Below are 26,501 nucleotides of genomic sequence, written 5' to 3'. Positions count from 1 at the left end.
CATCCTACTCTCTCTTTCCCTCTCTCTCTCTCACACACAATCTATCACTCTCTACTTCTGTCAATTCTGACCTCCATCTTCCTTCCTCTCCTTCTTTGTTTAATCCACACAGCAGTATCCGTCTTTTTCCACCCACCCGCCTACAACTAAAGCAAATACCAGTTGTCATTGAATTTCTATCTCTGAATGTACACGCGCACACAGACGCAATCACACTGACATCTACTGTAGTGACACACACATAGAGGGCACTCAAGTCACGCACACACACACACACACACATACAAATCTACCTAAACACGCTCAGTCAGGTATAGTTTGCACATACACACAGAACCTTCAAATAGATGCACACACAGGTTATCGGCCACTGAATCAGACAGACCACCACCATGTTTCCTTTCTGTTGCATCAATACTGTTTTCTTTCTTTTGGTTCCCATGACCATAGGCCTTTTGATGGAGATGGTTGCTATAGCAATTCAATACATTCAACTGTAACTATCGTACTTTAGCATTGATCCTTCACCTCAACGCTGTGTGTCTTTTGTGTGTTTTGCACGTCGTCTTTATCTCCATGTCCGTTTCAGTCTCTTAGCGCTTGTGTTCACTGCATCCCCTTCAGTCCCTGTAATTGAACGCAATGTGTCTTATTGTGTAATTTCTGCTAACGTCTCATTGTGCACGTTCAGTAGATGTGGACTCGGAGGATACAGAAAATAATCACATAATCACATAATTATCACTCACAGGGTTAGAATCTATCTGTGGTGGTAGCTGACGGGAGTTGGAGGGGGGAGAGGAGCAATATTTGCTCCTCTGCACATTGTAATTGCCAAGTACATTGTGAAAAATAAATAAATGAATGAATTATGTTGCAATTGTTTTGTCATTTTATGTAAAGCACATTGTGTTTTTTTTTCAACTCTAATTCCAAATCTGTCCCAAAATTAATTTAATGTTACATCCTCCCTGAGACGATGGGAGGTCTGCTCGAGCCTTGCACGCTTGCTAATAACTTATTTAAAGATTATGAAGAACATAAGAATATAGTCTAACTTATCAGAGTTAACTTGAATGCATCAGTTTTGAACAAATTTGCACAGAGGTGTTTATGATACTAACCATGTGTGATATCCGGATTGATTGGGCCAGCCATCTTCTCTGCGGGGAAAATCCGGTAAAAGCCAACAAGCATGGATGCTTTTCATTAAGCTAATTTATGCTTCCAAGCGTCCTCTCTCCTCCGTCCTTTGGCCGTGACCCAGAAACCCATCTCCCCTCCACCATCATCGAGGCTATTCCAGTCCCTTAAATGCACCTCGGAGGAGGTGCTCAGAACAAGGAACCACAGGTGTATCCTCTGTGGAAGTTTTTTACCAGATGGCAGCACCCCTTTGATAGCATGTCTTTATTGAATGCTCAGCTGATCTGACGGGACAGTAAACAGTTGGGTTGTTGTGGAAACAGCTTTAATGGAGTAATATTAATATATTTGACTGTAATATAGCAGATCAGTAATCTGTGGAATGACAGCACTAACAGCAGCTTTTCATATTTATTCATAAAATAAGCATAAGTGAATCATGAATCTATCACAAAAAACAGTCTTGTAAAACTATTATTTTTCTTCATAAGCCAAAGGCTTCTTTCTTCTTCTCTCTTTCAAGTACGTCTCAGCTCCTTCAGGAAAATGTGACGCCTCACAGCTGCGTGTCTCCTATAATAACATCCTGAGCCTGAAGAGGACGTCAGACTTTCACAAACTAAATAAGTGATATTTATTTAAACATATTCTGCAGGCTACAGCTGTTTTTATTGATCCTTTACGTCCGTTCTGTTCTGTCAATAATTAACGGATTTAAATTGTCTATTTGTGTCTTATTCTGTGACAGCCAGGCGCTGCTATCTACCCAGAATCAAATAATAAACATTGAAGCATTTATCAGGTGTTTTCCTTTCAGCTATCACTATGTAGAAATTATTGAGTAACAGTGTTTTAATTATACATGAACTTTAAGTGTAAAAGAGTTTAAACTGTTGATAGCTGACTTCTACATATTTGACAGTTGAAGTGATGTGCATCATGAGTAAAATGACGCTGGAGTGTGAGAGGACGTCCTGCCTGATGAATGAAATTCCTCCGTCTCTCTCTTGCATCCTCGCTGGGAGGAGCTGAGACGCAAGAAACAGATGTGAGCGAGGGAAGCGAGGGGACATGTTAGCTTAATGAAAAGCACATATATACCGCTCCTCTTCTTCTTTGGTTTTACTGGCGGACTACAAACCAACGTTTAAGGTGCATGCTGCCACCTACTGTACCAGAGTGTAACATCATGCTATTCACAAACGAATGTTAGTATGGGAAACCCTGCATATTCTCTTCTGCCCTCAACGCGTGCAGGTCCACAGCTATGCAACAAGCTAAACACACTTTGAAAAAAAAAGTGGCTTAACTGGAAGCAGCTGTGAAACTGAAAGCAGTGTTGGATAAAACCCAACAAATTCAATGATAGTGACTGCAAATCAGAAAAGACGAGATGCCATCAACAACAGCGCAAACATCATAGAAATAGCATAGAAATGAATTAGTACAATGACAAGGAAACTGGATTTTCAAACAAGCTGTCAGGTTAGTTACATTGTTACTTATGGCAGGAAGGGAAAAAAAGAATCATCAGCAGGGGCGGGTACCTGATACTCATACTGGTACCTGATGGTACCTTTTTTCGGTACTTTACTCTGTCTGCAATAACAAAGTAATATTACTTTGTTATTACAGAGAGACTGCCAGAGATTTTATCACATGACTGTTTTGGTACCAATATTTACCTGCTAGTATGGCAGATAGCCTTCCGAGATTTAGGCTACTTGCCAAACTGAATATCTACCCGCGTTTGGCTCTTGGTGGATTTTAATTTCAGACCCTGGCTGGGATGAAGTGCTTGTGTGTTTTTTTTTTTCCTGCTCCACCTTCTGCCCCTCTCTTTTTCTCCTTCTCAACCTTTCAGTCTTTCCTACATGTGTCCCTCAAGTATTTCCATCTTGATTGGCGATGTTCACCTATAATCAGAGAAGTGACAGTATGTGAAAGGAAGCAGATTGACATTAGCTAGGTAGCTAACTTAATGCTACGTTGACTACACAGCTAATATCAAGCTTGCAACGCACAGGGTGATAAAAGCACAACACTCAGCACTGAGCGTCTGGCTCCCTCTCCCAGTGTCTGCTCCCACAAATGGTTCTTTTTTATCTTTGTTATGATAGTTTCTCTCTGACATATCATTAAGCTCAGACAGACACAGACGCTTAGACAGACACAGCCAGAACAAGCTTCTCCATTTTTCTTGGTTACCAGGGTGATGAGTCCCGCCCCATCTCACATATGATTGGATATCTGAAAAAGAGCGAAACTGATCACTCCAGTGCCTTTTCAACTAGAAGTGCTTGGTGTGGCCGCACAAAAAAGTCGGAGCGATCTGACAGAAAGATGCTGGGTGCAGCTCTTCTTCTGCCGCGTAGGCTCTCTCCTTATTGGGAACATTTTAAAAAAGGGGCAGGGGTTACTACTAGAAACAGAACATCCAACTGAAACCAACTGCTTTAGGCACAATATATTCATTCATTCATTCATTAATTCATTCATTCACTCACTCACCTGTCTGTCCCCTAGAGCCCAGCAAGACACTTAGCAGTGTCATCAGATGACAGGACCAGGATTGGCTACTGTTGAGCTGTGTAATAGTGAGCATCTGTGAGGCACGTCCTTTCACAGCATACATCGGCTGTGTCCAGGTATCTGTTCACTCATCTTTGCATTTACCATCTCTTGACATACCTGTTCATTTTTGTCTATTCATACTCCTGCTTGTGTATTGTAGTCTACATTCACGCATCCATGCCAGCATTTAGCTCACACAATGTATGTGTGAGTGTCTGTTTACAGTATGTGTGAGCAGCAGTTGGCTAAACAGACAGTGTCCGACATGGTGAGCTATCCCTAATGAGAGAGTGAGCTGGCAACAGAGGCTACTGTTAGACACAGAGAGGCTGCTTGTTGCTTTGCCTCAGTTGCTTTTTGCTACAGCTCCAATAGGCTAACGCACACTTGGGACATGGGGGGGGGGGGGGGTGGGGTGGTGGGGTTGGACTGGGGGCAAAGCGGATAACAGCCTCCCCTGCTGCCTTGCCTTCAATGGCAAACAGTCTAGACATTACACAGTTTGAACATGGATTGCAGGTGATGCAATGTTTTACGGACCAGCCTAATTGCGAGTGTGTTTAGTACAAGGTAAGATTTTATTGTAGCTTGTAAATAAAATCTTGTAAAAGGAGGCAGTTTTATCTTCACACTCTCTTGGAATGTGTTCACTGTTCTCTGTTGCCCTGCTACTCTCCTCTCTCTGTCCCTCCTTGTCTCTCTAATCTCATGTACTTTCTTATTTTTTTTTACTTGACCTCTTCCTCCTCCCTGTTTGAGTGCATAAAAGTCTACATATTAGATAAAAGTGCAATTTATTCATTTATTTGAGTCACTGTGATGGAGAGCAGGGGTTGCAGCAAGCAGTGGGAATGCCTTTGCTAAATGTGTATCACTGAAAAGGAGAAGATTACTGAGCCTTTTTTAACTTGCGTCATGTTGTCTTTGCTATCAGCCATATTCACTGGCATCAGAAACCGCTGGCAGGAAAAATAAGCAGCCCATGCTGACATGAAGTCCTGACATGTAGTTACATTTGTGAGGAGGCGCATGGAGCTTACATAAGCAACCGCCTTAAATACGCAATAACCCCCTTAATGCAGAAGCATAAATGAAGCTTATCATGATGATAAGGTCGTACTTACAAGGTTGATTGCTGAGAAGCAAGAGTGAAGTTAAATGGGTCACTGAACACACACAGTCAGAGGATCATCCAGGTTTTAAACAAAGCTGCAGATTACTTTAACCTATCTGGAAGAGAAAACTGTAAAATTATTACCCAAACTCCCTGTTGTAACTTTGACCTACCGAATTTTCCATTTTGTCTGTGCATACTTTTGGGTATAACCTCTAAATAAAGCGGTTAATAATTTGGCTAAAATGTTGTCGTGGTTACAACTTGTAAGATTATCTGATCAACGGCGTTTCTCTTTCCTCATCTGACTTCTTTGTGATATCTTCCTAGATCTCAACAACTAGTATGGTGAGTACAACATTATCATAGGCACACAGCTATAAATAGAAACATCCTTTTACAGGAGGGATGCAATATTGCTGGAGAGCTTTGACACCCATTAATAGGGGATTACGTCGAGTGCAAACTCATCTGCAATCTTTTTGACTCAAGTTCCTTCAGCAGATGAAGTGAAAAGTATTTAACTGATTTATGTAAATGATCTGAAGATTAGGTCTTTTTAAAGGCGACACACAGACATTAGAAAGGAGATATTAAGTTAAAGTGAGGCAAATATAAAAAAGTTACTGTACAAAAAAGCTGCACAACCGTAATTATAACTTTGTGCACGTATATCCACAGACTTTTATTTTAAGTGTATTATGAAATGGTTGCATAGAAACTGGCTCCCCTGGGGTAATCAATGGTTATACTTTTCCACATTTATATTTACCACTGTGCCAGAGTAAAAAACAAACAAAAAAAATGTAATGGAAAAAGAAAAAAGAAAAAATCAGTCGCAGCAGCCACATAACTTGAATTTCGTGAAGGCCTGTTTTTACTTCATATATTATAGATGGAGCCTGTTATATAGAAAACACCAGGTGGGCCAGTATCATTACCTACCTCAGAGGCAGACAGCAAACATGTATCTACTGAGTAAATATTAGGCTGCTTGGACAGGCATGCAGTGGTTTCCATGGTAACTGACCCATATGGGATATTGGAAACTAGATGCCATATTTAGAGTTGCGAGCCAGACATTTTATCGCCCGCTGTAGCTGCTGACTGAGAATTTGATGGTACTAATGGGTAACTCCTGGTTGTTTGTGTGTATGTGTGTGTGTATGTGCATGACTGTGTGCGTTGTCTGTATAGTTGTGCGTCTGTTCAACATGCACAAATGCACTTGAGTACATGTTAGCATGGGTTTGTGCTGACATGTTAGTATTGCTGTGTCAGTGTTTTTTTGGGGGGGTGTGTGTGCAACTGTGTGTGTTTGTTTGTGTTCGGAGTCACTTCCTAGTTATCTCGCTAAAAGGAGAAGTTTGTATGAAGTGCTCCTCCATACTGTTAAGACAGTGCAGTAACTGGGTCGGGCCTACAGGGGCAGAACAGATGGACTGTCAGTGTCTAACTCTCTTAACCTCAAGTCACTCTTCCTTTATCAACATGAAAGTTAAATGAGCACTAATCACAAAGCGGGTAAACACTGTTAAATAAAGTAAGAAAACTAAATAACTTGTAGGCTCGGATATCAGTAAACTGTGCTTGAATGATGTTGCTGATTAAACACAACACATGCAGTGTATCTGCTACAAAATGCAGCGTCAGACATGTAAAAAAAAGAGAGAGAGAGAGAGAGAGAGAGAGAGAGAGCCCAAGACCGCCAGAGAGAAAGGGATGGGAGGGAGGAACAGTAGTATTGTGAAGGCTGGAATCCAATTATCTACTAACAGTGGATTCTCCCGAGGGACCACTCGAAGACCAGCATGGGAAGCTGTGTGTGTATGTGTGTGTGTGTGTGTGTGTGTGTGTGTGTGTGTGTGTGTGTGTGTGTGTGTGTGTGTGTGTGCGTGCGCCCATGTCTGCGTGTCTTTGTGTGGGTCTGAGCCTGTGTCTGGACAGGCCAGCTGTGGCAATTATAAGTTAAAAGTTACAATTCAAGGCCGTCGTGAGATCGAGTCAGGGAAGAGAGAGAGAGAAAGAGAGATGAAGTGAGTTTGCATCGCCAGGATAAGACTGGACAAGGCAACTGTTTCCTAAAGGATGATGATATTTAAATACCAAAACCAACAATGAATTGTCTGTATAGTTAAAACTGTATATATATTTTATTTTTCTCTTCCACAGAGCGCCAGTGTTATTATTTATATTTGAAGAACAGTGCACTGTTCCACTGGGGGACATGTTACTTAATTACAATGAACAAAGGCGCTGTATTATTATTATTATTATTATTGTTGTTATTTTGAGTCAATCCAACATACTCCTCCTCCTCCTGCTGTTCATACGCTCACCTAATGTGTATTCATCTGCAGCTGAAAATAGTCCCCAACAAACACACAGTTTATACGTATTAAAAACCACAGTGCCTTATTTTAAGCAAGTATTGAAGTACTATGTTTGGTTTTACATTGAATCCAATGAGTCTTGGTTTTGTGAAAGTTTAGCTAGTACAAGCTTCAAACACAGACTGTCAGTGATGTAAATGTAGTGGAATCCACCAGCACGTGTTAATAAACTATCATGCTAAACTAAGACAGTGAACATGGTAAACTCGCTAAACATCAGCATGTCGGCATCGTCATTGTGACCGTGTTGCCATGCTGTTAAAATTGATCATTTTTCTTTTCTCTATTTCTCTGTTTTGTGAATTTTGTGTTTTTGTTTTCAAGTCACAGTGTGTATGTCTGTCCCAGCCTCCACACAAACTGAGAATAACTATAAGAATTTACAAAAACTGCTGTAAAATAAGTTGTTAAAAAGTTGAAGGAAGAGGAGGAAAACAGGACAGCTGCTTTTCAAGTGCCCATGAAGACCTTCATTTTACCCTCCTTATGACAGGAGCACTTTGCTTCAAAAGCTAATTTTAAAGTGTTATCTGATATTATAGATTACAGCATCTTGAGAAATGGCATCACCCTCCCCATCTCCATGATGCAACGACATTCCTCCACCATGAGCTCCCTTGTGAAATGTGATAACAATATATATATATATGCTTTTTATTTTAATTGCCTAAAAGTAAACTTGTTAAATTTACCAGCTACACTTGTAAAGCTTGTTTAAGTTCCCCTCCCGTTGCCAAAATGGATATCAAGTTTTGGACTGAAACATCTACAGTAGTGTACTTGGCAGTTAAACTTAATTCCGACTGATATGAGGAGAGGGTGTTTACAGAGATTTTTACTGTTATATTGACAATCTGGAGTTGTGAGTAGAGGACACAATGTACCAGACACAGGCAGCCATATTGACTATATAAAACCTGTTTATGAGCCCTGTGAACTTAAATAACAGTGGGGGATGATGGAGAAGGTTTCTGTCTGCATACGAATGGAAGGTAGACTGTTTGTGTGTATGGGAAACAGAAGGTGGCTTTATTTGTTTGTGCATTTGGGCAGTTAGGTGCAGCTGTGTGTGTCGAAGATTATGTCTTTGTTTATATGTGTGTGTTGCTGTGTGAAACTTTAAAATTAAAAAAGAGAGCCGTGTGTGTTTATGTGTGTGTGTGTGTGTGCAGATGAGCATGAAGCACAAGCAATAAAGTTTGTGTCCCCACGACCACATCCTCGCTTCCCTCGCTCGGATCCCTTCTTAACAACCTTGAGACAAGTAGGAAGGATACAAGGATGAGGATGGAAGCATAGTGGGGTTTTTTTTTGCCTTATGCAGTAGTTTAGTCAGCTAATCCTCATGCTACACAACTGTCATGTGGCTTTGAGTTTGGATTCACATAAGTGATGTGATGCAGGCTTGTAGTGTTTCAAATTTATTTATAATACATATAAATTGTAATATTTTTCTTTGTTTTTGTCTTTTTGTCTTGTGCTGCTGTCTGTTAATTATTTGTGCCATTGTAGTTATGTGACAGATTTCCCATCCACTAAAAGATTTCTGTTTCCCCTTCTCTAAAACTTTTCTTGTAGCCTTTTTTTCCCCCTCTCAATCCTTATCTCCTGTAAGATATTTGTATTCGTTGGACCAATTTTGATTGATTGGTAGGTCGAGGGCTGGAGGATAGAGGAGCAAGACACTCCCGTCAGTTGGGTGTTATTGCTCGCAGTTGATGACAGTTCACAGCAGCTACACTTCTCTCTCTGTTTACTTGTCAAGCAAACTTTTTACACCCGAGAAATGAAAATTCTACAAGACATATTTCCTGCACCAGCGCCATTAATTATTGATTTGTTTATCAATTTGTTCAGTCGTTCATTCATGGAGGACAGAATTTATGGTCGAGGGGACAGAATTTATCACTGTGGCGAGGCGCGGTAGCAGAGTTGAGTCATACGGAATTTCCTGCTATTTCCTTTTCCTATGGAAATCAGATGAATCAGCAAAAAAGCTGAATAATAATTACATAACTTCGTAGGTGGTGGTAAATACCTTGCTCTCTCTCTCCCTCTCTCTCTCTCTGAACTGTGGGGCTACATGTTTACCTAAAGGAGGAGTGGTAATTGGACATGCATATGTGTGAGGGTTTGCAGACACTGTTTTAAACGTTGACGCGTTATCAAGACATTATGGATCAGGCTTTCTGTATGTTATGCTTTGCTGCTTTATCATTGGCATGCCCGTGCTCAGAAACAGAGTAGAAATGTTTGTGTGCATGTGTGTATGGAGCTCAATTTGATTTCCATACGGTAGATACAAACAGGCACACGAGTGGGTTAATAGACTTACAAGTTGATCAGGAGAGAGCCAGAGAGAGAGAGAGAGAGAGAGAAACATTGGGGGGAGCGATGTGTCGAGTGGGAAAAACAGAAAGATGAGATGTAGAATAACAGCTTTATGTCTGTATATGTGTGCAAACTTGGCAAGGTCTGATTATCATTGTCAAGTTAATAATACCTCATCTTTCTCAGTTTCAAATTCTGTCTGGCTCCAGCAACATGGCCAGGTTAGAATAAATGAGTGTCACCCACACATACTCATTTATGCAGAAATTAAATGAGAGTAGTTGGTGGTTGCTATAATGAAAGGCTGATGTTCGTGATTTTTTTTTTTGGAAGAGGACGGTTGATTCGTCTGCCTCGTAGCCCCTCTGCTCTGTTGTTTTTGAGTTTTTCCCTTGAGTATGTGGAGACCATATGGATGGCTGAAATACTCTAAACTCTCTAAACAAAGTGCTGTGGAAACATATAGACTTCTGTTCTATTAGACAAAACAAAAAATGGCGACTGTTTGCTTATTTGATCTGTTTGTGTTTTCAAGTTATTTTTAGGGTCTCTCAGGTTATGTCTTCTTTTTTTCTCCCCCATGCATTTTGTCAGAAAGGCACAACTTTTAAATACAGTTTTTAACACTCTTTCTCTCTGTTGTTATTCATCTCTCATTTGACATTTGCCAGTTTTGTTTCATAGAAGACAAAACCTATTTCTGGCGTTTCCAAGCAGTATATGGAGAAACTATTTCACAGTTTAAAACAAAGGTTTGCTATTCCTGCTGTTAGCAGTCTGCGGACTTGACTGTGTCTCACAGCTTTCATGGCTGTTATCAGCTTTTAGACATAATAAGGAGAAACCTGACAGTGTTCCCACATTTGGTTTCTCTTGCCTTTCTCACATTTATTATTTTATTATTTCTTTTTTGTGAAAAAAATCGGAATGGATCACATACCTTTCCACATTCCTGAAGTGTCTTTGACTAAAACACTGAATTCTTACATCAGCTGGAGGGATGCTGCTCTGCAGCTGACCCTGACCTCTGTGTGGATCAATGATGTTACACATTATTAAAACCAAGCGGGTGTCACTGATGTGAAAATTGCTCAAATGATCTGTCATCTCACACAGCAGTAATGCCTCTCTCACTTTTGTTTTTATCAAAAGTTCAGCTCATGCAGACATTTTGGTCCCTAAATGGGGGACACTTATGGTCTCTTACTTTTTATGGTTTGCTTCTTCTTTTATCTGGCAACACAATCACATCCAAATGGAGGCCTGACTTCATTTGACTTCACTTCTAAGCAGGGAGTGTTTTAACCATTCTATGGGAACTGGGATGTGTCTGTGTGGTTTATTTGTAGCTTTTGTACAGTCAGTGCACCTGTACTTCATTTACCAATGAAGTACAGGAATACTGGACGTTGTTTCTGTGGTTACAGAATTTCTGCCTTTATTTGCATCTATAATGAATTAAAAAAAACCCAAGTTTTGGAAACAAGTGCATTTTTTTCATTTGTTACTACAAATCCTGTACACAATGGAAATATTAGATGAAACATACAGATGGGTGACAAATTAAAGGAAAAACTGGTCCAGGTTTGAATGCTTGACCCCTACAGTAAGTGGATCCGGTGGCTCTGTTATGCTTTGGGGGGTGTTTTGCTGGCATGGTTTGGGTCCACTTGTCCCCTTAGAGGGAAGGGTCACTGCAAATCAATACAAAGTTGTTCTTATGATGAAACATTTCTATCAAGATTCAAGATCTTTTATCATTTTACAGCACAAGGTTGCACAACGTGATGTAGTCTGTAGCCCCCCAGTGCCACTCACAAAAACAGAACACACACACAAATGGACCAACAAACAACAAGTCACAAATGTTTTTATGTTGTAGTGCAGAGGATGAATTGAGGAGTCTCACAGCCTGAGGAAAGAAGCTGCTCTGTAGTCTGGTGGTACGACAGTGGGTACGTCTGTATCTCTTGCCAGATGGCAGCAGGGTGAACAGACTGTGGCTGGGGTGGGTATTGTCTTTTAGTGTCCTTTGGGCTCTATGCAGCCTCCTCACATCACCGATATCATTGATGCTGGGTAGATGGGTACCGATGTTGTTTTGGGTGGTTTTAATCACCCGCTGCAGAGCCTTCCTGTCTTGGGCCATGCACATCCAATGCTAATTTGTGATGTTTCCAGTCAGGGTGTATGCTATTGCTCCTCTGTACAAGTTAACAAGAACTTGAGATGGGAATTTTGCCTTCTTAAGTTTCCTTAAGAAGTGCTGTGTCGTTTCCTAGCTTTTTTTTACTAGGGTGGAGATGTGTGATGTCCACGACAGGTTCTCTGTGATGCTGCTCCCGATATGAACTCTCAATGTTGTTTGAAATCTGGCCGATGATGGTGGTGTCGTCCTCAAACTTCACAATAGAGTTCTCTCCATGTCGGGGGTTGCAGTCATGGGTGCACAGCTTGAATAGGAGGGGGCTGAGCACACAACCCTGGGGGGCTCCGGTGTTGAGCACTAGAGTGGTGGAGGTGTGACCACCAATCCAAACTGTTTGGTGTCTGTTTATGATAATATCCAGTTGCAGAGTGTGGTATTTAAGCCCAGAGTGCTTAGTTCTCTAATCATTTTCATGAGGGAGATTGTATTAATTGCTGAGCTGAAATCAACAAACAGCATTATGATGTAGGTGTTGTTATTTTCAAAGTGTGCAAAAACTGAATGGAGGACAGTGGAGATGGCATCCTCTGTATGCAAACTAGTGAGGGTCCAGGCTGTCAGGAATGTTGTCTTTGATATGCTTGAGAACCAGTTTTTCAAAGCACTTCATCAGAATGGGAGTGAGTGCCACAGGGAGGTAGTCTTTTAGACTAGACACAGACGCAGACTTTTTCGGCACAGGGATAATGGTGGCTGTCTTGAAGCATGTGGGAACACTCTCCTGTGACAGTGATATGTTAAAAATGTCAACATCAACTAGGTGGTTGGCACATGTTTTAGTACAGGGCCAGGGATGTTATCAGGCCCAGCAGCTTTATTCATATTCACTCTTACAGGATTCTTCTCACATCCGCTGTGGATACTGACAGTGGCAGGTCCTCTGGAGGCGGAGTGGACTTTACAGCTGACTCTTTGTTGAGGATATCAAAGCGAGCATAGAATGAGTTAAGCTCATCTGGCGATTTGGCCTCACACATTATGGGGGCGCTCCTGTTTTTGTAGCCTGTGATGTTCTGGATCACCTGCCACATATCTTTGGTGTTGTTGGTGTTGAGGTCTCTCTCCGGTCTCTGCTGATGTTTCCGCTTTGCCTCCTTGATGCCAGCTTTCAATCTTGCTCTGGCGGTGTTGTATGCTTCCCTGACCGAAAGGCAGCTTTTTTGGCTCTAGATAGAGCCCTCACCTCTCCATTTATCCATGTAGCCCTCTGGTTGGGGAATGATTTTATTGTCTTTGTGATCACCTCATCATCAACACATTTGCTGATGTATAATGTCACTGTTGATGTATATTCCTCAAGATTGATGTGGTTCTCCTGGGTGAACATGTGCCAGTCTGTGCACTCAAAACAGTCATGTAGTGTGAAGATGTTATAGTTTCATCTGTCCACACTTTAACAGTTTTTACTGATGGTTTGAACCTTTTTATCAGCTGAGAGTAAGTAGGCAGGAGAAGCAGGGAAATATGGTCTGATAGATCAAAATGGGAACGAGGGATGTCATGTGAATGCTGATGACTTCATACAATTCCTGTAGTACATTTTTTGAATTTGCATCTGGAGGAATGTAAACAGCAGCAACAAACACACAGGTGAATTCTTTGGGCAGATAATATGGTCAACATCTTAACATTAAAAACTTGACATCTGGTAGACATTGTCTATCCAGTCTTATTTCATCCATTTTATTTACCTGCAACTGCACATTAGCCAGAAGAAGGCTGGCCTTAGGCCTTAGGTCCAAGCTGTGTTAGCTTGGCCCTGATCCCGGCTCTCTTCCTTCTCTTCCTGGGGCGATGGCACTGCTTGTGGTGACGTTTGGTCCGGCTGATCTGGTGTTCGGGAGACGCCGTTGACAGTGATCGTTTCAAGGTCCGCTGAACTTAATCCAATCCCTGCACTTCCTTTTCCAACATTGATGAGTGTATTTCTGTCATTAGTAATACGTGCATCAGTAATAAAGACGAAAAAATAGCAAAGTTTTAGGGAGCTACTGGCCCCTGCATTTGCATGCGCCGCTATTGCCATGGGAGTGGTCTCTTCCAGGTTGACAATGCCCCAATTCACAGGACATGAGGGGTCACTGTATGGTTTGATGAATATGAAAATGATGTGAATCATGTGCTGTGGCCTTTGCAGTGAGTTTTGGGGGTAGTCACGCTGAGCCATGACTTGAGTCGAGATGGCATGCTGAGTGTTTTTCCTTTACACAGCAGGGTAAAGTAAAATATGTTGTTTACCTGTTGGAGGTTACCTGTTGCTGGCTGTCTGCAGCTCTTCATCAAACATCATCATCACTGTGGCTGATTCTGCTTGTACTATTCCTCCCTGCATTATTTCTAACTGATCCGCTGAACAAAGAGCTCCAAATATCTCCATATGTTGTTGTGTCGACTGCTTTTTAGCACTGCTAACGAAGCTCTGCTAATTCGGTGAGGAACACCCCTCATTTCCTGTAAATTCATCACAATAAAAGTCCTCTTTTATTAAGTCATTTAAAAGCTTTGAAGCAGTAGAGCAGGAAAATGTTGGGTTTACATCGGCAGTAACTTAACACAACTCTGATATGACTGCCCCTCAGCAGGTTTCTGGAAAGAACAGAGTGGGCTCATCGGGAGGAGGGCCTTAAAGAGGCAGGGGCCAAAACAGCCTGTTACAGACAAAGGCTGAACTAAGGGGCTGCATAAAGGGCAAGTATAAGATAAAGACGGAGTTTTTTGAACTGTGAATCATGCAAAGCTCCTCTGGTGGAGTCCAAAACTAAAAAATGTAGAGCTGCAAATTAGTGTAATTGGTCCCCTTTAACTACGGTGCAATGAAAATCCTCAAATCCAACCACTTATATATGGTTCAGTTATATCAAGAGTCACATGAAAAAACAGTTTGTTAGAGAGAAAAAAAGATTTGCAGTGACTTCTTGATCACTGGTTTGACTATTCCTTGTTGATAACATCTCTCTTTAAGTTGTCCCCCTGGGCATGCCTTATCATCCTCCCGTGTAAGCCATTATGGCTTCTTCACCATTTCACTTGTGTGGGAGCAGCACTGCTAATCAATAGCCAATAAAGCCAGATCAATAGAGCTTACAGAGCAATCTAGCACTCTAAGGGCCTTGTCTGTATCACTGATGTAAGAACCCGGGTTTACCTATTTTTAGGACACGGGACCACCCTAAAGCTTAGGGAGGTTGTGTTTGTCACTGGTAGGTTGGCCAGCTAAACCTATAGTTTGGAAAATATGGACGAGGGATTCACTGCTTTATACAGCAAGAAAAGTATTTAATCCATTTACTGTGATTTTACTTTTTAAGAATAAGCACCCTCGTTTTTCCTTGCTGTTGTCGTATTTAGCTGTTCAGTAATGACTGTGGTCAATACAGCTTATGAGCTCTACAGGGTCCTTGTGTTTGAGGGGAAGTAATTCACAGTGGATGGTTATCAACGACTTGCATTTAAGTTGACAACGATGACTATTTCTGATTACACTGTATTGATTATATTCAATGAGCACAGAGGTAGGATATTCACTTGGCAATTGGTTAAGTAATGACTGTGCTAATTAAAGTCAACTGGTTAAAATCAATGACCCCTCATGGGAAAGGTCATAGTTCACTGTACCTATTACTGACCGTATACGAAGCAGATTTAAAGAAACATCAGATACTTAAAAAGAGGGAAGGGACCTCAGTGCTGGGTGAGGAATTTGAATTATTAAAATATCATCGTGTACAGAGTTGACTATTATGTTTAAAAAGAAATGAGTTACTGATGATATTACTCTTTTCCCCAATTCTGTGACATTTTAACCAGCACCATTAGAATTACAGATGCTACAGTTAAGTCGTTACTAGCGATGCATTTTTAAGCCTTATTAGCATAATATCTATCAATAGATTCCCCTTTTCTTGTCTTATAACTAGTCATACTAGTGGTTTTGCACTCATGTTTTATCCCATTTTCTAAGAGTATTCTTCATTATTACAATTAACCATTTTTATACTGTTGAAGGCCTCCATTAGTTTCCATAATTTCTGTACAGAATAAAAACCAATTAGCCAACTCTTTAAATTTGCATCAGATGTGTGATTCACTGTTCATCACAGTGAACACCAAGTCAACACTATTTTTTGTCAAAAGCTACATTGTTGCTGAGGTAACACTTGACTTTTCATATTGATATGTGCTTAAACAGCGCTACCACCCAATTATAATGTAAGATGGACAAGAATCAATGCAGATTTGATGTGTACTGTTGTGGATTTCACATCTCAAGCTTTAGTTTTGTAATTGCTAAATGATTTTCATATCATACACAAATGGAAACCAATGGCTGCCTGAACTTTACAGATCAAAAAGTCATAAAAATGTATAGCATGCATTCAGAAACGGTCAGCGAATTAGGGTAACATTTGTAGCGGAGGAGCTGTTATGTATGACTGTTTAGTGCTTCCCACAGAATTAGAGTCTATTTTTGGTGGTAGCTGATTTTAAAATCTGCCTATGTAGAAATGAATGGGATATTGTTGTATGATTTTAGCATCTAATTATTAAAAATTCTGCAGTAAACGACATGGAAAATCATCATAGAGATACCTACAGACTGTTTTTTACGAAAATATTCTGTGGTGTGCTAATAGCAACTGCTGTTAACAATTTGATTTGATTATTTCATGGAATTTTGAAGATTCAAATCTAAAGCACTGAGTCGACGATTGGTTTTGCTTTGCTATGTGATTGTTAAACAAAGGACTAGTGCAAGAAAGTAATGACAGATGTATGTATTTAAACAAAAGAATACAAGAAAATAAGTAACAAAAAAATAAAAACTTTCCCGTTTTGGACAACCTTCGTGGCCATTCGAGTATAGATTTCTGAGTTTATGAGGTACACATGAATACACCATGAAGTCTACTTGACATGCTTTATCCATGGCTTTACAATACAAAGTGATGTAGACAAGCAATCGATTCGTAAGTGGAGATAGCGCAACCATACTTCTCTTAAGTGTAGGTGGTGTGGCATGACCATATGATTTTTCTGTGGGGAAAAGCCACAGGAGGGGCTGTTTACAGACAGGTCCATTGTCAAAGTGTTTGTGAGAGAGTAAAGGGGCAAGGAGGGGTGCGCTGTGTGCAGCTCTACAATGAAATAAGATTTTACCCATTTTAAATAGTAGAAAAAATATAAAATCAATATGTAGCAGTCAGTGTTGAGGGTTGTGAAGGGCTGCCACAAATAAATCAATGTATGGGAAACACTGCTGTTTTTGCCAGTAAAACCACCTGTTAACATTGACTGTGATACCCACGTAACTACCTCAGAAACACACAATCACAGTCAAGTGGCTTCTTCTATCTCCTGTAATAGTACAGGCCTGGCAGGCTGCCAGGCCAATGAGAACCCCCGCCAGGTCAAAAAATATTTTTTTAAATGTCAAAGATAACACCAAATATCCATTCATTTGCAAATCAATAGCCTTTTTAGAGCCTCTGAGCAGCGTTGTTTCGAAACATGAATCAACGTCTGTGTCGTTGCCTTGGAAACTGCAGGTAGCATAACTCCTTTTAAGGAATAGGGCAGAGCATAAGCGAGTGAGTGGTTAAGCAAGAGAGTGAGCGTCAGAAAAATACCGTTGAATGTGAGCGGAGCAGAGGAAAAAGTTAGCAGTAAGTTGTCAGTCTGGCAGTAAATGTACAGTACAGACTACAGTGTGTCAGTTAATAAACGCTTCATCCCTAGTTTAATTTAATTTATCTATTTTTAAGGCCTTGACATTTTTAGCCAATGGGCACACTAAAACGCAAGCATTTTGTAACGGTGTCTTCACGTTTGCACGTCAAAATACACTAAGATATTAAGGGCAAAAACACCAAGGAGAGTGTGTATTTTCAGAGCAGTGGGCTTTTGTTTTCAATGAGCCGTCGGACCAATGACATGACATCATTGTAGCGCTGATTTCAGCTCTCAGTCTGCATTAACTGAGCAGCTGCTTCTTTTCAAGATGCTAGTTTAGTGTTAGCATGAGCCTCAGAAAGCTAAACTGGACATTCGCCAAACATCAACTCCGTGGATTTTTCACAACTTTATGCTTCAGTGTTCATCAACATGACACAATGAACAGATTGAGGTAAACTGTGACTTTTTTTCTTCATTGGACAGCAGGAAGGTGCATTTGTTTTACAATTAGCGCGGTCCTTACGGGCAGTCACCGAACATACCTGTAACCCAACCTTATTAAAGCATAAGAGGGCGCAACTGTGTACTGCAACATTTTCTGATCGTTACACTGCACGTCCCTCGTCTTTTGCATTATTGGTTACATCATTAACAGCAATTAATCAATAAACGATTAATCATTGACATCCCTAGTAGCAAAACAGTATGTTTTTTGGCAAAAGGGCTTTTAGTGCAAGTTCATGTTGTAACATGGTGTTGGTCTCAGTCTGGTGATGAGTCCAGTTTTCTTATCTGACAACCCTGTTGACAGGCTGACATCAAGTGTCAGTGCTTTTATGATGTGACAAGGCTACGGTTCAGGTTAGGTTTTGGGAAAGATCATGGTTTGGGTTTAAATAACTACTTTGTTATGACTAAGCAAACATCCTGGTTTGGATTAGAGGGACTACATAGAGTTAGAAGGCCTTCGTCATGGTTACAATTATAACCACGCAGTCAGGGTAATTATCATTTTGGTTAGTTACCACGAGTTACTTTGAATGTAAGTAAAATATTATTCAATGTCAAGGTCTTTTTTTTTTTACAATGGCAAACACATGATTGTCAGCATACAGTACACCCACACAGATACATGCAGAGACAGTAAGAGACTGATTCACCCACCCACAGACATGTGCTCACATACACGACATTATACAAAGGTCTGCCTGGAGTCTCCCAATAATAGCAGATGGTCTTTTTGCTCCACCATCTCTCTCCCTCTCTCTCTTTCTCTCTCTCTCTCACACACTCTCTCTTTTCTCTTGCTCTCTCCACCAATCTCTTTTATGTCTTTCCACCTTTCTGCTTTCCTCTCCTTGTCCATCTGTTGCTATATTGCTCACTTTACCGGTCTTTTTGCCGTCTTCCTCTTTGTCGCTCTTTTCTCTACCTGCTCCAAACTCCCCAACCCCCTCCCACCCCCCCTCACCCCCTCACCATGCCCCCACCTTAACTTCATATCTGTCTTCGCCTCTTGTTTCTACCATATTTGCTATGTCTGTCTTGCTTAATTCTCTCTTGCTTATGATCTGTGCTTTTGGGACTGTGTGTCTGTGTGTTTCCTGTGGGAGGTTACTTGAGTTGACAAGGCCACTAGCAGTGCCTTGCCATGCCACCTTGATGCTGTGCCAGTGTTTGTGTGTGTATGTGTGTACGTGTGTGCCTCTGGACTAAGCAAACACCAGAACTGTGTGTGTGTGTGTGTGTGTGAGTGTAGTGTGTGTGTGTGTAATCGGGTTGACAGGGTTGGCAGCAGGCCCTCACCACCTTGTCTGTATGCCAGTGTGGCTCAGCCTTTTTTTTCAGTTTTTCAGGCTGCATTTGATGAAGCTGAATTTGATACAAAAAAACTGCTTTTTCTTTTCTCCCCATGTTTATGTTTCTCTCTTTCTCTCCCTCTCTATCTGTCTATCTATCTATCTATCCAAAGTAATCCACGTCATAATTATGTAATGAATCAAAGAAATGCACAACATCATGGCATGTCAATAATCAGAGTTTTGATAAATTGCCAATTTCAACTCGCTATATTGACCAGACAACGCCAGCCTCGCCTCTGTTTACTCTATTTCTTAGCAATGTTCTACCTTATTCGGCTGATATCAACACTCTCTCAGTAGAAATTACCACCGTTGTTCTAAAACGCCTAAAAATAGAGACACTGCAGCAGAAAATATTGGAAAATTAGGTGTTAAATGTTGGAGCTGGTGTTCAGACTGCTGTAATGTCAAACTGCATTTTCTCTGCTCTCACATTCTGTCTCGTCACGCTTTCCTAAAATATAGCACAAGGAGTGAACCAACCGAAATGGCTCGGAGCTAAGAAGAAGAGGGGGAGAAAAAAAAAAAATCTCTGAGGCATCCTCTTTTCCTCTGCCACTTAATTCCCCATCAGCCTCTCTCCCTCTGCTGCGTTTCCTTCCTTACCTCCTCTCTCTCTCTCTCTCCATCTACCCCCACTTCTTTCTGTTTTTCTTCTCCCCTATCTTTGTCTCCTCCTTTCCCTCCCACCTGGCATCTTTTTCTCTCTATCTCCCTCCTTCACTCTTTTCATCCTTCTGCCTCTGAATCATTAATGCCTGCCATGTCATGATCTGTGTGGATGTGAGCTGCTTTCAGAATGATTATTCCTTCTTACTGCGTTCACTTGATCTTCCACTTGCCGCTGCACATTGGCAGCAAACTCACGACTTCCAACACAGCTTATCATCAAATATTCACTAAAAGGTTCGAATTAACATAAATGACATAAACGTGTATTTGCACACGCTTTCTTGCCGTCTCTCCCTCCCGCTCTCTCTTCGCTAAATTATTGCTTACGATCAATTCGTTTGTATTTCGTAGGAGTAAATAAGAAGACGCCGATATCACTCAATGAGCAACCTTATCTGACAGGAACAACGCCGTAGATTCACGTTTTTCTGCGTTTGTGTGTGTCTCTATGCCTTGCCTTGAGTGAATCTTATCCATTTTCAGATTTTACTGCAGCACATTATGCAACAGATAGCCCACATTCTCTGAGCGGACTTTCTCAGTCAGACAATCTCCCTTCTTTTCTCATTGTTTCGCTCAGTCTCACTTCCTGCAGTCATTCTATATATACAGCGTCTGTTCATCCGACACTCTTCCTGTTCACTTCGTTAAGCTTTTTTTCTCACTCTGACAGACTCCAAACGGGGACAGAAGATGAAGCAGTGTTGGCCGTCCAGCTGTATCTCTATTACTGTGAACAACAACCTCATCATTTTTAAGCAAAGTTTACAATCAGCTGCAATGATGGACGCAACTGTAGTTCTAGATGTTTAGTCTGTCAGCAAGTTCTTGTACTTAAATGGCAAAATAAGGTACTTTTCAGTACTTTTCAAGATAACACAAGCACTTTCTGAGCTGTGGTTAAGGTTTATATGTGTTTATATGTTGATTTCCGTGGCTAATTCTTTTCATAAAAGCACATTTATGCCACAAAACCACAAAGAAAATCGTCTTGAGATTCAGCTTTTCTGATTTGGGGACACTGGTGGACACAGGCCTTTCATTAGATTGCAGTAAGTATGAACCTTGGTGAGAAATATGTCGTCTTTCCTGTGAGTAATAAAAGCCGCCCCGCGTTGTGCCACTTGAATGCTTTTAATGTGAATCAGCAGCAGTGGTAAATTTTTTGGTTTTTATTAGCAGTAACATGATATGGATACGAACGGGATAGACTGGATTACACGTCTGCATCGTTTTCCTGTCAATCCCTTCTACATAGATCGGCAATTTTAATCAGCGTGAGAATGGCAGACTCCACCGCTAACAATAAAAACCATTCAATATTCAATTTCAGGCTATTGCTGAAAAAATGTTCACTATAATAATAGTGTCAAAAACAAGGTTTGATTTCATGAAAAATGGAAGAATATAACTTAAAGGATAAGAACTTTATATCAATGATACTTAAATAGAAATAAATTATTTCCCAATGTCATATAGCCTAATTCTCAAAAATAAGGTAAAAAAAGAAGTGATATCAATATCAGCAGTTAATTCAATCCACAACTTTAATGTTCTATTTACTGTCAGTCGGTCGCAGGAGTGTGTTTATATTCGAATCAGCTGTTGCACACATGAACACACGCTGGAAACCGTACAGTATGCAGAGTCAGGGTGAGCTGCAGTCTTATATAAGAGCTTCAAACATCTAAGAAAGCTCTGCATCGCTCAGCCAGAGAGAGTGGCAGGGGAAGACGGAGGGAAGACGGAGGGAAGACGGCCAGAACTGAGGAGAAAAAAAAAAGGGGGACGTACGAGATGAGGGGGAGAGGCAGATGGGGACAGAAATAATGGAGTGATTATCAGTAGAAAGAAGAGGATGGATGTGGAAGGGATGGAGAAGCAGAAAAGTAAAAAAGATGAGATGCAGAGTCATGAAGGAGGAAGTCTGTGATATTCTGCTTTTGTAATATTGTCCTAACTACAGTGAGCATTTCACATTGTAGAGTTTGTCATTTAACTTCAATAACAAACAGATGATGAGTTAACAAGAGGTCCAGGTCATTCATGTGATGACACAACAAATGTTCTTTTTTCTTTTTATTCAAAAATGTGTTTTTCTTATTGTTATTTAAGTTTAAAGATATTTGAGCTTCATCGTGCAGAATGATGTACGTGCAGAGTTTGACGCTAGAAAGCTGTTTTAAATTTCATCTACTGAAGAGAGAAAGTCTCTCTGTGCTCGCTGAATATGAAAAAGAGCGAACCTGCAAGCATTATTTGTGGCATCGCAACTAGTTACACAAGTGTGATGTGGAAACTCGAAGCCTCCGGTGCACATACACGCAGAATGTACTTTTCAGTGAAGTAGGAGACATCTTCTATCTTGCATTTCAACTTTGGTAGAGAAAATGTTTACATATTCATAGATTGGGGGGATTTTTCCATGAGGGAGAAGGATGAAAAAAACCCATATTGGATTCAGATTATTATTCAGAGTATGTGATATAGATGTGATCTTTAATTAGTTGTGTGGCTGCTTAATTCCATGTTGAAATGTCTAATACAGGTGATGCTTTGGGGAAAAAACCTGATATTTCAAGTAGCTCAGTCAAATTAGAATTTATTGGTAGGATTAAATGCTTGTTGCTCATTTTGTAGTTAACCTTAACAAACATCTGTCTGTATTTACCACAGAGAAAGAAGGAAAAAGTTCTTCTCATGTCCACAGATGCAGGAGGCATCACTTTACAGCAACAGTGATGGATTTGCCAATACGCTACTGTTGACTATAATAAATATCCAGTATACTGTCTACCACATGCTAAGACAATGTGAACACAACACCAGTCAGAGCTATAAGTGGGAAAAAAAACATAAAAAATGATCACATGCAAGCTTGAATAACAGGAAGAAATAGGTGGAAGACTGACTGGGAATGGAGGAAAAGTGTGAGGAGGAGTCTATAGAGTGCGGGAGAGACGGAGAAGAAAGACTTCAGACAGCAGGGTGGATGTTATGTAGGAGGATGAAGAAAGTAAAAGGGGAAAGGAGGTGAGAGAAAAAAAAAAGGCTTTGAAAAAAAAGGGTTTTTTAAAGTAACAATCACTTGAAAGAAGTATTTGTCCTAGCTTTTATCTGTACACTGAAGGAGAGCACATTTGATCACTTCAAATCACAAAGAACACCTTGTCGTCTTTGCATTAATAAGTATCCCTTGTTTTTTCATACACAGACTGATGGAGTGCCTGACTGACAATTTACGTCCTAGAATCTTAAGAATATATCCAACTTTAACCAATTGTCAAAAGATGAAATTTGTGATAAAAGTGGGTCTGTGTGTGTGTGTGTGTGTGTGTGTACTTAACGCGCCGCTGCATCTCCTTCAAAGTTGATTTTAGTCTTCTGAAAAGTTGTGCTCAGTGAATTCACAGCCCCTGTCAGTGCCTTTTGTTGAAAAGTCAGCTGAATGTCAGCTTAATGTGCTACTTTCTGAGACGTATGAAAAAAAATTGCTTTAACAGCAGTAGTAGCTGCATTTTAAGGTGCCATATGGATGTCTCTGTGTGTTTCTCTCTGCCTGGCTTGATATCTGTGTGCCCAATTAAGCGGCTTTGTTTTTTTTTTTTTTGTTGTTTTTTTTTTTCCCAACACTCTGGTCTTAAGGCACACTTTGTTGTCAAATATACTATAATCCCTTTTAGGTCTCATCTCGTTTAACTCATGACAGCAGCTGACCAGAAATTTCTCTCTTTTCCTCTCCAGCTTCATTTTTGATCCCTTCATCTTCCTCAGATTCTCTCTACAACCTCTCTACACCCCCCCCAACACACACACACACACACACACACACACAGACAAATCTGTTTCCCTTTTCTGCTGTCTAAATCTCTCGCTTTGTTTCAAACAATAGCAGCGCTTTGTGTTGTCTCCTTTTGGCTTTCATTGCTTTTCATAGCTCTCTGAGTGGGCAATTAATGTCTGAGAAGTTCTGATTGTTGTTGACACAGGAACTGAACCAGTTACAACATCATCATTTATTAAAATGCTTCTTCCTCGACCTTTTTGTTTGCATTTGAAAACAACTTTCTTTGCCGCAAACTACTTCACATGGAATCTGTTTTTACATCCTAATGTGAAAATTGATCTTGACTCAGAAAATGAGCTGCGTTCAGAATAATTTATAGCGGCGCAGCACCTTTGACCTCCTGTTTGTTTATTATTACGACTCCACTCGAAGTAAACCGTTTCATCTACACACTCTCTTCTCTCTTTGTCTCTCTCTTATGATGATAATTCCTGGACAGCGATTTGCATTTGCTGCATTTTACACATGTAAGAATACATAGAAAATTACCAAATGGCCTGCATCAGTGTGGACATCAGTCTGGTCCCCACGATATGATATTATCATGATACTTGATTCACCATATGATATTGCAATTTTAAACATTTTGCAATATGCTGAGTATTGCGGTAACATATTTTGATTTATTTTGAAGGAAAACATTGTCAACATCTGTTTTGTTTTCAGTCTGTTCAACTCACTTCAGTCATTTTTATTGCAGCAAAACAGGATTATCGGCTGACAAACGCTGTCATAAAAACCTGTTTTTTTGCATGCACTTGACAAACTGAACTGTTTGTATTACATTCTACATTGTCCAACTCGCCTGAATGCAAACGTGTGTGGACTACTGTAGTATTACGAGTCCTTTGAACAATGCAACTTGTACAAAACAGTTATGCAGCCCCTTCAGGCACTGGGGAATTTGAAAGTAAATTACTGTTAAATTGAAATTAAATTAAATAAAACATGCCTCTTAAATTAAAATAAATAAAATGTGCTACTGTTCGCTGCTGGCCTTGGGACTAAAAAGTTCAAAGACATTTGGACAGTAAAGCATTCTTGCTTAGAAAGAGGAGCTGATCGACATGCTCTGAGGTCAGAGTGCTCCTTTGTGCTGTGACAACATCTCCAGGCGTCAAGAAGACTCCTTACCTACCCCCTACCCTAGTACCTGGGATACAAAGGTATCTTTTCACCAGCTGGGCCAGGAAAGCTTTCTACCAGCTCAGTGGGTCTTCTGTGAGTGCCAGTGGTGTGACTTCCTGGTATCTTTTCACCTCCTCCTCATGATTTTGGTGGAGCTCCAACATCACCATAAGTTTGACCAAGTCTGCTGGCCCACATGACTTCCAGGATCCTCTTCAGTGTAGCCAGGTTCTTCCTGATGTTCCTGGGTTTCTGGCTCAGAGATGGTCTACTGCCTCATGTCTTGTAGAATACACACAAACGCACACATGCGCACCCCATAGACTGTATTAAAATATGGACGTAGTTACCGTGACGTCACCCGTTGGTTTCTGAAGAGCGGTTTTGAAGCTCAAAGTGAGCCATCTTGGCAGTACGTGACTCTGCCTAACTCCCAACCAATCAAAAATGGGCAAAGAGGTGGGCTGAATGGCTGAAACAAGCCACCTAGCGGCTGGTGGACCTGTCACTCAAAGCAGCCATGTCTTTCATTATGCATAACTTTACGGCTTAATAAAATTTAAACGGGTGGGTTTTAAAAAATTCACCCCCGTACAGTTGTCATGAAAGAGGAAATTAGCTACAGAGACCAAAACCATTTTTTGTACCAGGCTGTAAACATGTTTATTTCTGTTTAACATGGGGGTCTATGGGGAATGACTCGCTTTTGGAGCCACCCTCAAGTGGCCATTCAAGGAACTGCAGTTTTTGGCACTTCCGCATTGGCTTCCTTTTACAGCCCCGGAGGTTGCTGCTTGGCGCACACACATGCACACAAGAGAGCGAGTGAGAGAGAGAATAAATATGTTAACTTGAACTAAGTATGCAGCAAATATGTTGTTTCTCTGTGGTAAAGCAAGCCATTGGCAACTATATAATATTATAGTTAATTTGTCTTTTAATTTGTTTTTTCTCCAACGCATGGTTTGCGATTGTGCTTCTGTTGAAAAAGCCAGTTAATGCTCTGTACTCTCCCCAATGCGCCTGGCTACAGTGCATTTCTGATTTCTTTCACTGATGTCCCCATCTTTGTTTTGACCAACTTCCTTCCAGTCTCGCTGACTGTGACCTCTGCTGACCTCACCAGAAAAAAACCCAGTGGACTGAAAAAGCAATTGATTTTATTATTCTAGTACGAAAAAGCTTAATTCATATTTGAAATATTAATAATTTATATCAAACAAAGATCACGTTTTCTATGTGCACGGTTGACGAAACATAGACTTTTGCTCCATTAGAATTTGAATGAAGCCGTTTTACTTCTGTGGCCACATGCTACATCTAACACTAACAGAAGAAATATGATCGCGGCTGCCTGAGGAGGAGCTGTTTGTATAACTAAACCTCTGATAAGAGTCACTGGCCACAGGTTTTTTTTCCCCTCCTCTTACTCATCCCTGCTCCAAGTGCATCTCTCAGTTCATATGTACTAACACAATTGCACAATTATTGTGATTCCTATTCATCGCCTGTCTCTGTTCTCTCACCCTTCCACTAGAAAGGCTAATATATG

The 26,501-nt window shown here is 40.7% G+C and overlaps 1 protein-coding gene across 3 annotated transcripts in view; it reads left to right on the top strand.

Annotated features, from left to right (window-relative positions):
- The window catches only part of LOC137176234 (zeta-sarcoglycan), a 366,313-nt gene that overhangs the window by 90,923 nt on the left and 248,889 nt on the right, over positions 1-26,501 (top strand). For 2 of the 3 annotated variants that reach the window (XM_067582435.1, XM_067582409.1), the window contains exon 1: positions 3,677-3,794. The exons of the other annotated variant lie outside the window; for it this stretch is intronic. The gene's annotated coding sequence lies outside the window, so the exon portion shown is untranslated. Of the gene's footprint in view, positions 1-3,676; positions 3,795-26,501 lie in introns of those variants that run through there. 3 annotated transcript variants of the gene reach the window in all.

Source organism: Thunnus thynnus, chromosome 3, assembly GCF_963924715.1.
Source record: "Thunnus thynnus chromosome 3, fThuThy2.1, whole genome shotgun sequence".
NCBI classification, from domain to species: Eukaryota; Metazoa; Chordata; class Actinopteri; order Scombriformes; family Scombridae; genus Thunnus; species Thunnus thynnus.
Note: the sequence above shows the minus strand (reverse complement) of the source record. Positions and strands in the feature narration are given on the sequence as shown.